The sequence below is a fragment of the Camelus ferus genome, chromosome 11, assembly GCF_009834535.1.
Source record: "Camelus ferus isolate YT-003-E chromosome 11, BCGSAC_Cfer_1.0, whole genome shotgun sequence".
NCBI lineage: Eukaryota > Metazoa > Chordata > Mammalia > Artiodactyla > Camelidae > Camelus > Camelus ferus.
The window spans coordinates 29981466-29993323 of record NC_045706.1 but is presented as its reverse complement, the minus strand read 5'-3'; the positions used below and the strand labels follow the sequence as shown (position 1 = coordinate 29993323).

The 11858-nt window shown below is 36.9% G+C and overlaps 1 long non-coding RNA gene across 1 annotated transcript; it reads left to right on the top strand.

Annotated features, from left to right (window-relative positions):
• Nucleotides 1-3478: 3478 nt before the first annotated feature.
• Nucleotides 3479-8530, top strand: LOC116667111. The gene is made up of 3 exons (XR_004323868.1): nucleotides 3479-3885; nucleotides 4008-4081; nucleotides 5526-8530. It is a non-coding gene; the product is annotated as an uncharacterized LOC116667111 (long non-coding RNA).
• The last annotated feature ends 3328 nt before the right edge of the window (nucleotides 8531-11858 follow it).

The window sequence follows — 11858 nt, the reverse complement described above, 5'->3', positions numbered from 1 at the left end:
TAGACAGGGCGGGCGCGCGCCCTCTCGCGGTCGCGTTCTTGCGGCCCTGGGCCCGAGGCGCCCGGGTTTGCACGCCCCTGACGGAACCCTGAACCGCCGAAGGCGAGTGGTCCCCAGGGGTTACTTTACAGGGTCTCTGAATATTTGATTCCCGTCCTATTTCCTTAAAATTCTTCAGGAAATCAGACTCCTTCTCTTAGAACGAAAGGACTTGATTTTTTTTCAATCACCTTACTGCATTTTGTGCCTCTCCTCATGTTCATCTTGTTGTAGGAGGTAGCTCGTCTCATCTTTCTGTTATAGGTTCCAATTTTTGTAGTCAGCTTTCCTCCCGTAAAGTCGCGAGGACAGAGAAGAGCTTACTCTTTTTGTGTAATACCCGCCCTCTCGCCTGGCCCTCGGTAGGCCCTATTAGGCGTGTTTGTGGAATGGCTAATGATTTCTCAGGACCTTCCGGCACTCAAAAGTCTCTGATTCTTAATGTTTTACTTTGAAACACTTTTTGCCTTAATTTTAACCATTGTCTGGTAAAGAGTTAAATCAGTTATGACTGCATTTCAGTATTTTACAACTGTTACCTTTCTGTAAATTCTGTCTGCTTAGTAATTTCGCCAAAGCCATTAGTTTTAATAGGATGATTTATGCATTATGAGAATATGTTTTTCAAAACGGTTCTCTCAAAGATTTTTTTTTTGATGAATAAATTTAAGAATTCCACTTCGGGTTATTAATAAAATAAAAATAATTTAGAAGTCTGTGATGCTGAACGCATCCCTGACACTGAGTCTGGCGGGGCATTCCTGAGCCAGGGGAGAAAAGCCAGCAGAGGCTCAAAAGATTCTGAGCTCCCTAGTGGGTTGGTCTTAAAGAGACTGAGACCAATTGCTGGATCTCATTTCAAAGACCAAGAATCCCATTCCATCTGGAACTCTTCTTTCCCTCCCTTCCAGCTTCCCCCAATTTCCCTATTGCTCTCTCTTCTTCCGCACACACTCTCAGAAACAGCAGAACCTGTCCCACTGGGGTATTACTTCATCAAATTGAAAACATTAGCCTGTGCTCTTCCCAAGTGTCTGAATTCCTTTCCAAACATAACAACTTATTTGTGGTCACTCCTATCTTTTCAAGCCTTCCCTCCAGTCTCTCCAAGGGTGAGACATCCCCATTTCAATTCAAAACCAACTTCTCCCAGCTTCCTCAGACTCCTGTATCACTAATTATCCCTTCTCTTCTGTATGGATCTTTCTCCTTGGCCTATAAATATATTCAGATCTCTTCCATCCTTAATTTTTTTTCTAATGACCCCATCTCCTTTTTTTTCTCTGTCTTTTTTTAAAATTTGAGAATAGTTGACCCATCTCCTTTTGTTTACTGTTTTATTTTCCTCCTTCCCTGCTTGTGTTTACTTCCAAAAAAACCTAGTTTTTTTCCTGGTGTCTCCTCTTCCTCTTCTCTAGTATCACAGCTCAAGCTTGTGCTAGCTTTTTTAAGAATTAAATCATACTCTTGGCACATTTTAAGTTTATAATCAACTAAAACTTTTGGATCATTTTTAAGCAATTGTTGCCAAGCTAAATTTCTCCCATCTTGAATTTGAGCGAACTATTTTTTAAACTCAACAAATGGAAGTTTACATGATTCCTACGAATGTAATCTGGTTATTCAGTTATATCATTCCCAGCTTTGTGTCACCTCCCATTCAGTCAATCCACTGCTGAGCTCAGTTTGGGCTCTAGACCCTTGGATCTTCCACAGCTTTCCTGGACACTTGAGCTAAGAAGAGTTACTGGGCTACCCCAAGCTATCTTCACAGGGATTGTCCCAAGAGATTCCTGTGAGCCCTTTGGAGATTCTTCCCATAAAATTCCACTGAAATTGTTCTCATTAAGATCACCAAAAACTTTCAAGTTGTGAAATTTTTTTAAGTGTATGTGGATTAGATTTCTTTCTTTCTTTCTTTCTTTTTTCTTTTTTTTATTTCTTTTTTCTTTTCTTTTCTTTTCTTTTCTTTTCTTTTCTTTTTTTTTTTTTTTTTTTTTTTTTTTTTTTTTTTTTTTTTGTAACCTCACTAGATCTCTCTGCTGCATTTCTCCTTTCTCACATTAGAATTTTGACTCTGTTGACTCCCCTAACAGTCTCTTCTCCAGGTTCTCCTCCTTCCATTCCTCTTCCTCCTGATTCTTCAATGCAGGTGATTCTCGGGGTTCTACTCTTGGCCTACTTTTCTACTTTTCTTCTTGCTCTACTTGCTCTTCAGGCATGATCTCATTCATCTACCTACTGCAAAGAGACTCCCAAATAGTTTGTCCAGTCCATACCTCTCCCTCAAGCTTCAGTCTTGTAGCCACCTACTTCCTGGACATCTCCATGGAACATCAAATCACCGTGTTCAAAACCAAATTATATTCTTCACTTGTGCCTCTTCCAGCAGTCCCTATTTCATTCATTTACCCATAGCTAGAATCCTGACATTCCAGAGATCTTTGGAAATAAGCCATGGCTTTCTTGGCCATTCACCATATTACAGTTCTTCTGTTTTCTACCAGCAAACTGCTTTGAAAACTGTCACTAGGTGGTCATAGGACAATAAGGCTTCTGGTGTTCCTGTCCCACAAGATAATTTATACAAGTTACAACAAGGGACATTGAAGAAACTAAAAGTGCATAACAGTCTCAAAGTAGATGCTTCATGTATCCTTATGAGAAATTATTAAGTGGGACCAGATTATAAATGTAAATCTCCAAAACCCCAACATCAAGAATTTGAAAATGGATATGTTATGACCTCTACCTTTGACAATGTTAAAATACAGTTAAGAAAAAAAATGCATATATATAGTTAGAAAGATAATTATGTGTGACCAAATAGAGACTAATAAGAGATTGCATAGGTGCTAAAAAAGATGAAAGAAAGCTACTTTGGAAGAAAGGACAGAGCAGTGTATACTTAAATGGACCCTTATGGAAAGGACAAAGTTCAGATAGGTGGGTAATATTTTCTAAGCAAGGTTACACAGGTAGTGCAAATAATTTATATTGTGGGTCATCAGGAAATTAGGCTAAAAGAGCTGATAACAATAATTAAAACTAATGATTAAGTATTCAATTAAAAATTTTTCAATTTTTATTTTTTATTTAGATATTTACATTTGCAAACTTGTTTTGTTTTTTTGTTTTTGTGGGGAGATGATTAGATTTATTTATCTATTTTTAATGGAGGTACTGGGAATTGAACCTAGGACCTTGTGCATGCTAGACATGCACTTTACCACTGAGCTCTACCCTTCCCCGCTCAATTTAAAATTGTTAACAAAAAAACTAAATAATAACAAAAAATAAAATAATAATGTAGTAGATGTTTTTGTTGTCCCAGTGACATCCTCTCAGCACTTGTCATTCCTTACATGCCAGAAAAAAGTCCTCTGCAAGTACTTGAATCTTTTCACTTGAAGACTTTTTCTCAACTCCTGCAGGGCAGGCTAGAAGTGCCAAGAAGTTTTCACCCCTGAGAGCAGATTCATCCGATGACAAATGGAAGCTCATGGATAAATACATGGATGAGAAAAGTGTTTTCCAAAGACATCATGGACCCAAAGGTGTGATGATTAAGTTAAGATTCTTGTGATGGGGAGATTCATTCTGGACCGTCCAGGTGGGCCCTAAATGCAATCACTTGTGTTCTTGTAAGAGCTAAGCAGAGAGAGACTTCACACAGACATAAGAGGAGGAAGCAATTTGGCCACAGAGGCCAAGCGTGTCGAGCGGTAGCCACCAGAAGAGGGAAGAGGCTGGGAACAGTCTTCCCTGGAGCCTCTGCAGGGAGGATGGCCCTGCTGACTGCATGATTCCAGTCATACTGATTTCGGACTTCTGGCCTCTAGACCTGTGAGTGAATAAGTTTCTGTTGTTTTCTGCCTCCAGATTTATGGTAATTCGTTACAGGGGCCGTAGAGCACTAACACACCAATATTTATACTAATAAATATATCCATGTTTTCATTCCCCAGAGACAGGACAACTCTGAGGCATCTTGCACATTGTCTCCAGGAGTCTGCAAAAGGACTGAGCCCCATCTGCAGAGGTAATCCATATCCATTCTATTACCATCCTTCTCTTCCTTGTCTCACGTCCCTACCCTGCCATCAGTGGCTCCTGGTCTCTCCTTCAAAACAAACCACGAATACTCCAATCCTTGTATATTAGTTTCCTGGAGCTGCTGTAGCAAAGTACCACAAATTGTGTGGTTTAAAACAACATTTATTCTCTCGCGGTTGTGGAGTCTAGAAGTTGGAAATAAATGTGTTGCTGCAGTTAGTTCCTTGTTAGGGCTCTGAGGAGAAAACTATTCTGTGCTTCTCTCTTAGCTTCTGGTGATGGCTGGCAACCCATGGTGTTCTTTCGTTTCTAAATGTATCACTCTAATCTCTGCCTCCACCTTTACATAGTATTCTCCCTGTGTCTCTGTTGCCTTCACCAGCCATCTTCCTCTCATATAAGGGCACTAGTTAGATTAGGGATCCATTCTGATGAACTTATCTCAACTTCATTACATCCGCAAAGACCCTATTTCCAAATAAAGTCACATACATAGTACTGGGAGTTAGGATTTTAACGTCTTTTGAGGGGGCACATAATTCAACCCATAACACCTTGACAAAGGGTCAGATTCGAGGGACCCCAACCTAAGACAGTTATCACTAAGCACTTTTTGTATATCTCTAAACATAAATTACTTTGTTTAATTCTCAACAATCTTATGAGATAAATATTAGCTCCATTTTAAAGTTAACAAACCTGAGGATTAGATATTATAGTGTAATCAAGTGTGTCTTAGGCCAGGTGGGAAATATAATAAGATTTCAGTCCCACCAGTGGGAGTGGTTTTTAGAAAAAGGGATCAAATACCTAAGCTCTTTTTCTAATCTGCCATATTACAGATCAGGAAACAATTAAAGAAGAATTTTCCTGGAGTTGTGATATAAGTTCTCTACTACTTAAGATTTTTATTGATAAATTAAACTTCTAAGACCTAATGTTACCTGTTTCTTTACTTGCATTGGCCATTCCGAGCCACTTTATTTACTCATTACTTTCAAAAATCTCTAGGAAAGGGAAGTAGATTCCATGCACAAAGTCATGTACAGTTTCTAACAGTCCCTTTGGCAGCAATAGTTGCTCACTCTTCTGCCTGTACCAGACTCTGCTAGGAGCTCTCTGTGAAACAATGTTCTGCAAAACAAGGATGCATTGTTTCTGCTTCTGTTCTAAAGCTGCTGGGAAGTATGCTGAGCAGGGAAGAGACTATAATGAAACCAACATCTAAGGTATTCTATATACCATTCTCACGTCTCTCACAATGCTGCTCCTGTTGATTCTAATATTCTCTACTCCATCTGTCACCAAAGGTCGTCCTTCCTCTGGTTACAAGTTTGGAAATACTTCCACTTGTGGATTTATCTACATACACCCTGAAGACCTGCTTAGGTGACATTTATGCTTCTGATTGTTGTCCTTCATTTTTTCAGATACTTCTGATTATAACTTAAATCCACTTGGGTGAATAAATCGATACATAAGTGAAATCAGGATATTTATGAATACATTGATGAGACGTCTGGATGGTCCAAAATATCAATTCCTACATCTGTCCTACCAGAAAGAAGATAAAGATCTGCCCCTAATGAATCTCTTTCTTGGGCCCACAAGGAGTAAAAGGACTTTTTAATGTTCTATTTAGGATTTTTAACATCCAGAAAAAAAGGGAATCAGTGGCTTTTGGAGGTGACAAAAATGGGCAGTGGAGGAGGGGATGGAGGTAAGTGAAAGAGATTCCAAAACAGCTTTCAACATAATATAATGATGTGTGTGTATCATAATATAATGATACTTTCAGTAAATGTGTGAGTTATATATATTTGCTTGACAAACTACCCTAAAAGTTAGCAACTTAAAACAATAATAAACATTTATTATTTCACACAGCTTTTGTGGGCCTGGAGTTTAGGGGGTGGTTTTGCAGGATGGTTCTGTTTCTGGAAGTTGCAGTCTAGTTGTTGGTCAAGGCTGCAGTCACCTGAAGACTTTACTGAGCTCAAGAATTAACTTCTAAATGGCTCACTTGTATAACTCCTGGCAAGAAGCATCAGTTCCTTACTGGCTGTTGGCAAGAAGCTTCAGTTTCTCACTATGTGAACCTTTCCATAGGGCTGCTTGAATGTCTTCATAAAGCAGTAGCTGGCTTCCCCCAGAGCAAGTTATCCAAGAGAGAGCAAGGGGTAAGCTCTAATGCCTTTTAAGATCTAGTCTTGTAAGTCATTACTTCCACTGTTCAGTTTGTTAAAAGTAAGTCACTTAATTCAGACCACTCTCAATGATAGGGGAATTAGAATTCACTTTTTTGAAGGAAAGAATCAAGGAATTTTTGAATACATTTTAAAAAACATCAGTGTTGGGTTCAGTGAATATTTATTGAGCATCTTTAATGGAATCTGGGTAGGCACTGGAATTTAAACACAAATTATTCTCCTGTCACCTATGACTACAGAAATCAGAGTTTTTATGTAGATAGACAGGAGGCAATTTTAGATTATAGGCCATAACATGACTATGATAGGTTCAAAGCTGAATGGATGTGAAGATGAGATCTAAATCATGGAGAACATGAGGGACTGATTTTCTCCTGAACAAATGAGGAAGGATATTTTGTAACAAGTGTGATGGTCCATTCAGAAAACTTCAAAGGACCTGAACTGAGAACTGAATACCAAAGTACAGAAGCAGTGACTTACTCCATCTCCTAAGCCCAAACACTGAGGTTATTACTTTGTATCTACAAATAATCAGTAAATATTTGCAGGTTTGTTGAGTTAAATTTAACTGATGAATTAAGGTGAACCCTAAGTATAAACTTAGATACCCAATCTGATTGTTACAGATTTTGATTACTATGTTTCTTCTGGATATTTTCTGTTACTTATGTCTTTGGCATGGTCAGCTCTTTTCTCCAGAATTTGGAGCAGTCACATAGGCACAAACCAGAGGCTCATGGGCCAAATTCTGCCGGAGGAATAGTTTTGTTTGGTTAAAATTCTGCGTGTGTTTATGTGTGTGAGATATTTTTCATTGATTTTTGAATCCTTTATGTGGGGTGTACACTCAATATGCACCCTCTTGTTCCCCCACGGTCCCACTCCCTCCTGTTATCTGACATCCATCAGCCTTATGGGTCCCAAAGGGCATTTGAGTGTGAGATTCACGCATCTAGGTTTTAAATCTCAGGATTACACTACTTATTATTATTATAACCTATTCTTATTCTCCATCCCAAGGGTGAGCTCTTTCCTGTAGATCACTTTTGGCTTTTGGTCAGAAGTACAGTTCTGGCAGCCACCTTCATTTTTAGCTTAGTCAGTATCCCCTCTTGTTTTCATCCTGTCTCTTTGTTCCCTCCTCGTCAGCATTCTTGCAGAATGTTCTCCTTTTCCTGTATCTTAATCCCCATGTCCTAAATGATATATAGAAAAAAAGCATGAACATTGAGGGCAGAAAGACTTAGTTTTTATGGAATTTTTAAATGGGGGTGACAATGCCTACCTGTGAGTGAGACAGTGTATACAGTATAGCACCTGGCATGGGAAAGGTGGGGTGAACTTAAGAAACAGTCCCTCCTTCTTTCTGATAAATCATTTCATGATCTTCTGTGAGGTCATTTGCATAGCTCTTCCACTTTGATTCTCTTTTCCTATCTTTATTCTTGTCAGTTCACTCATTTATCCTTTTATTAATTCACATGTCACAAATATTAACCAGCCACTTACTCTATCAGCCACTGTGTCAGGGGATGAGAACCAGAAAATGATACTATCCTGCTCTTGTTGAGTTTGTGGTCTACTAGCAAGAAGCAGATATTAATCAAAGAACCACACAAATAAATGTAAAGTTTTCTCATTCTAAAATGTTTGGTTGTAATTAATGCCAAAAAGGAGAGAGTAGATGGGGTTAAGACTTATTATAATAGAGGTATATGGCCTCACACCGGAGAGCTCATGGAAGGCTTTTCCTGAAGAAATGATGACTGAGTTGAGATCTGAAGGAAAGAGGAGTTAACTCTGTGTGTGTGTGTGTGTGTGTGTGTGTGTGTGTGTGTGTGTGTGTGTGTGTGTATACGTGTGTGTGCAGTGGTGGTGGTGATAAGAATTTCCAGCAAATAGAACAGCATGTGCAAAGCCCTGTGATGAAAGGGAGCTGAAGCTTATTACTAGTCAGAGTTTGCTGTTCACTTGCTTGCTTGCTTGCTTCCTTTTCCTTCCTTTATTTTTCTTCCTCCTTGAATGCAGAGAGTTGTTAACACTTTTCTCAGTTATCATTATTCATCCATGCAAAGGCTCTCCATTAAATTTTTTATCAATATACTCAGTTTTATCCCCCTTTCAGCAATTCCTTTCTCCCCTCTTCCATGTGCAACCACTTTAATGTAGCTTTAAAATTTTTATTTATATTCTTGTGAAAAGTTGTATTTGTTTTGTATGTATGTATGATTAATTTATGTTAATAATATTGTATTAGTATTCTCATTTTTTTCTCTCATTTGGCACTATTTTTTTCATTTTCCATTTTTGATAGGTAGAATTGTTACAGTTTGACTGCAATATACAATATATTGTATGTAAATACATATACACAATATACTGCACATATTTTTTTAATTTACACATATGTACTGTTCATTGTTTCTAAGAACATTTAGAGCTTTAGCTTTTTAAATTTACATAGTTATCAAAGGAATAAAGGCACCATCTTTTTAATATCTACCCAAGTGCTCTGCGTATGTCTAATCTGCTGTTGCTAATATTGCATGGTTCTACATCATGGTTATTATATATTTACTCCAATTCAGGATTATCTCCAGTCCTTTTCCACCTCACACGACAACAACACATTTTAATGAGTGTTCTTTTAACACATCCCCATAGGGACCTGTGAGAAAATTCCTTTGAAGGGTATAACCAGGAATGCAACTGCTAGGTCATAGGTATGCATGCACTTGATTTGACTAGGTCATGCCAGCTAGGTTTCCAGAAGAGCTCAGTTATCAGAGATTTTCTGTTATATGGTCACCTCTTCCCCACTGCTCTCCAACAGAGCATCTTGGATTCTATTCAGTTCTTTTGTTCTCCTTACATCTTTTATCCTTCACACGTCCATTTTGAGCAAGGCATTGGGGTTCTGTTATCTCCCTGTAGCCTAGATCCAGAGCCAGTTTACCACATCCCTCTCAGGAATTTACAACACACAGTTGTAAAGATAAGATAATCGCCATCTTCTAAATCACCATCTGTTGTCTTTTCTTGAACACTTCAAAGTACTGTAAGATGATCTGTAGCCCATAATTTGTGCACTTCTCCATGGTCCCCTTTATCTAGTTATCTAGTCACGAAGGTGAACTGGAAGCAGGTTGGACCAAAGAAATTTTTGACTTAGTCTGAAAAGAAATATAAATGACTAGGTAATATGGGAGTGGGGGTGAGGGGTGGGAGGGAGGTCTAGTTTTATTAGTAGTACTTTTCAAAGAAAAGTGATTTGAAATAGTTAAGAGAAGTCCTTTTACTCATACAAAGTTGGGAAGTTTTTAAAAGATGTAATCCATCTTCGGGAGGGTTCGGGAAGATAGGCATTTCCACATAGTACTGGTCGGAAATGTAAAACTGTACAACGTTTTTGCAAAGCAGTTTGAAAATGTGTATCAAAGGACAAAATAGTAACTTTACAGTGTAGAAACCTAGCAGGCATCATCTTGACTAAGTTATTAAAGTTAATATCACAAGTATTGGGATAAACCAACATTATGTACCTCCTGCTACAATGTATGAGGACACAACATCATTTCTGTGATGTTCTTACCAAAAATGCATAACCTGAATGTAATTATGAGGAAACAATTAGGCCAAACCTAAATGGAAGGATCTTACAAAACAAGTGGCCAATCTTCTTCGAAAATGTCAAGGTCATTCAGGATCAGTTACATAGGTTACAGGGCCCTGTTCAAATTAAAATGTGAATTTTTCAAAAAAAAATATTTTAAAATGCTGAAGAATTTCAAGATAGCAACAACAGAGCATTAAACCAAAAGTTGCAGGGCCCTGTGTAACTGGACAAGTAACATGTCCATGAAGCTGGCACCGATGTCATGAAAGACAGAGAAAGACCAAGAAACTGTCCTACATTGGAGGGATAGGAGACATAAAAACTAAAGAGTGCTTGATTCTATGCCAGATCAAGCACATTAGTAGGACAAAATGAAAAATTTGAATAAGGTGTGTAGATCAGGTAATAGTAGTATAGAAATGTTAATTCATTATTTTGATAATTGTGTTGTAGTTATGTTAGATATTAATTTGGGGGGATCTAAACAAAAGCATAGGAAATACCTTGTGCTGTCTTTGCAAACTTTTGTAAGTCTAAAATTATTTCAAAGTTTAAAATAAAAATAATAAAAGATGTAGGAAATTAGCATTGTAGGACTCACCGAAATTGTCTTGGAAAATAAAGCTTAAAGCTAGGTTTGGGATTATGGTGAGAATTTAATGGATAGAAAGATTTAATTGCACTTAGGATGATAACATGTAAAGCAATGCAAAATTTTTGGACTTCAAGTCTAATTAAAAAATAAAATGTATGTTTGTATGATTTCCCCTATCAATTTCATTTCTGATAAAATTTCCTAAGAAACTAACCAAAGATATGTATAAATATTTATATACAAGAAATTAAACCACAGCAGTGTTTATAAGAGTAAATAATTGGAAGCCATCAAAATGTCCAATAATGAGGTTGGTTAAATATACTTTTTTCATCCACAGATTAGAAAACAAAACAGCAAATTAAATCATCTATAAAAGAATATTCAATTAACATTGAATTTGATTAATTTTGGGTAATGGGATTCTGGCTTAAAATTTTTTTTGCTATTTCTGTTTTATTGCAAAATGGCTTCCTGCTATACTTTTGTAATCAAAATAAAGACATCATTGGAAAAAAAGAAATATTTAACCTACTTCAGATCTTGCCCCAAACAAGTTATTTCTGAAAAAAAAACGACAAATTTTAGTCCTCCTTAAGGTGAATTTATGTAAGAACTCTCATTTGATAATAGCAGGAGCAACTATGTGCAGAACCTGTGATTGTTTTTGCAGGTTTGTGTATAGTTTTTTCCTCCAAATGTAGCTGAATGCCCTCTTGCAGCATAAAAAATATTTGCAACTCTTATTTCTTCACAATTCACAGCTATGGCATGAATTTGGAAATGCATTTCAGAGCATTCTTTTAAAGCACTCTTTTGCCACTTAGTCAATTCTTAAAGTATCATAGAAAGGAAAAGTATAAAAATCCGAAAAACTCCATCATTCTATGTTTAAATTAAAAATTTTTTTGATTTTATTTACTTATTTTAATGGAGGTACTGGGGATTGAACCCAGGACCTCATGCATGCTAAGTGCTCCACTGAGCTATATCCCCACCCCTTCATCATTCTTTTTTTCATATTTATATCCTTTTTGACATTTTTGAAGCTAGATATATACAGTTTTATACATCATTGAAATTATATGCAATTGTACATCTCTACCTTTTATTTAATATTAATTTGTAGAAAATTAATAATAAATAAATACTGAATTATTTAATATTAACTTTTAAAACATAAGTCTGCATTTTAATAATTTAAATTATCTTCATAATATTTCACTGATATACCTAGTTTTTCCAACATCTCCCTTATTACTGACAATTTAAGTAATTTCTAGTTTTTAACTATTAAACATTTTGTTACAGGCATAGCTTTTTTTTTCTTTTTCTTTTT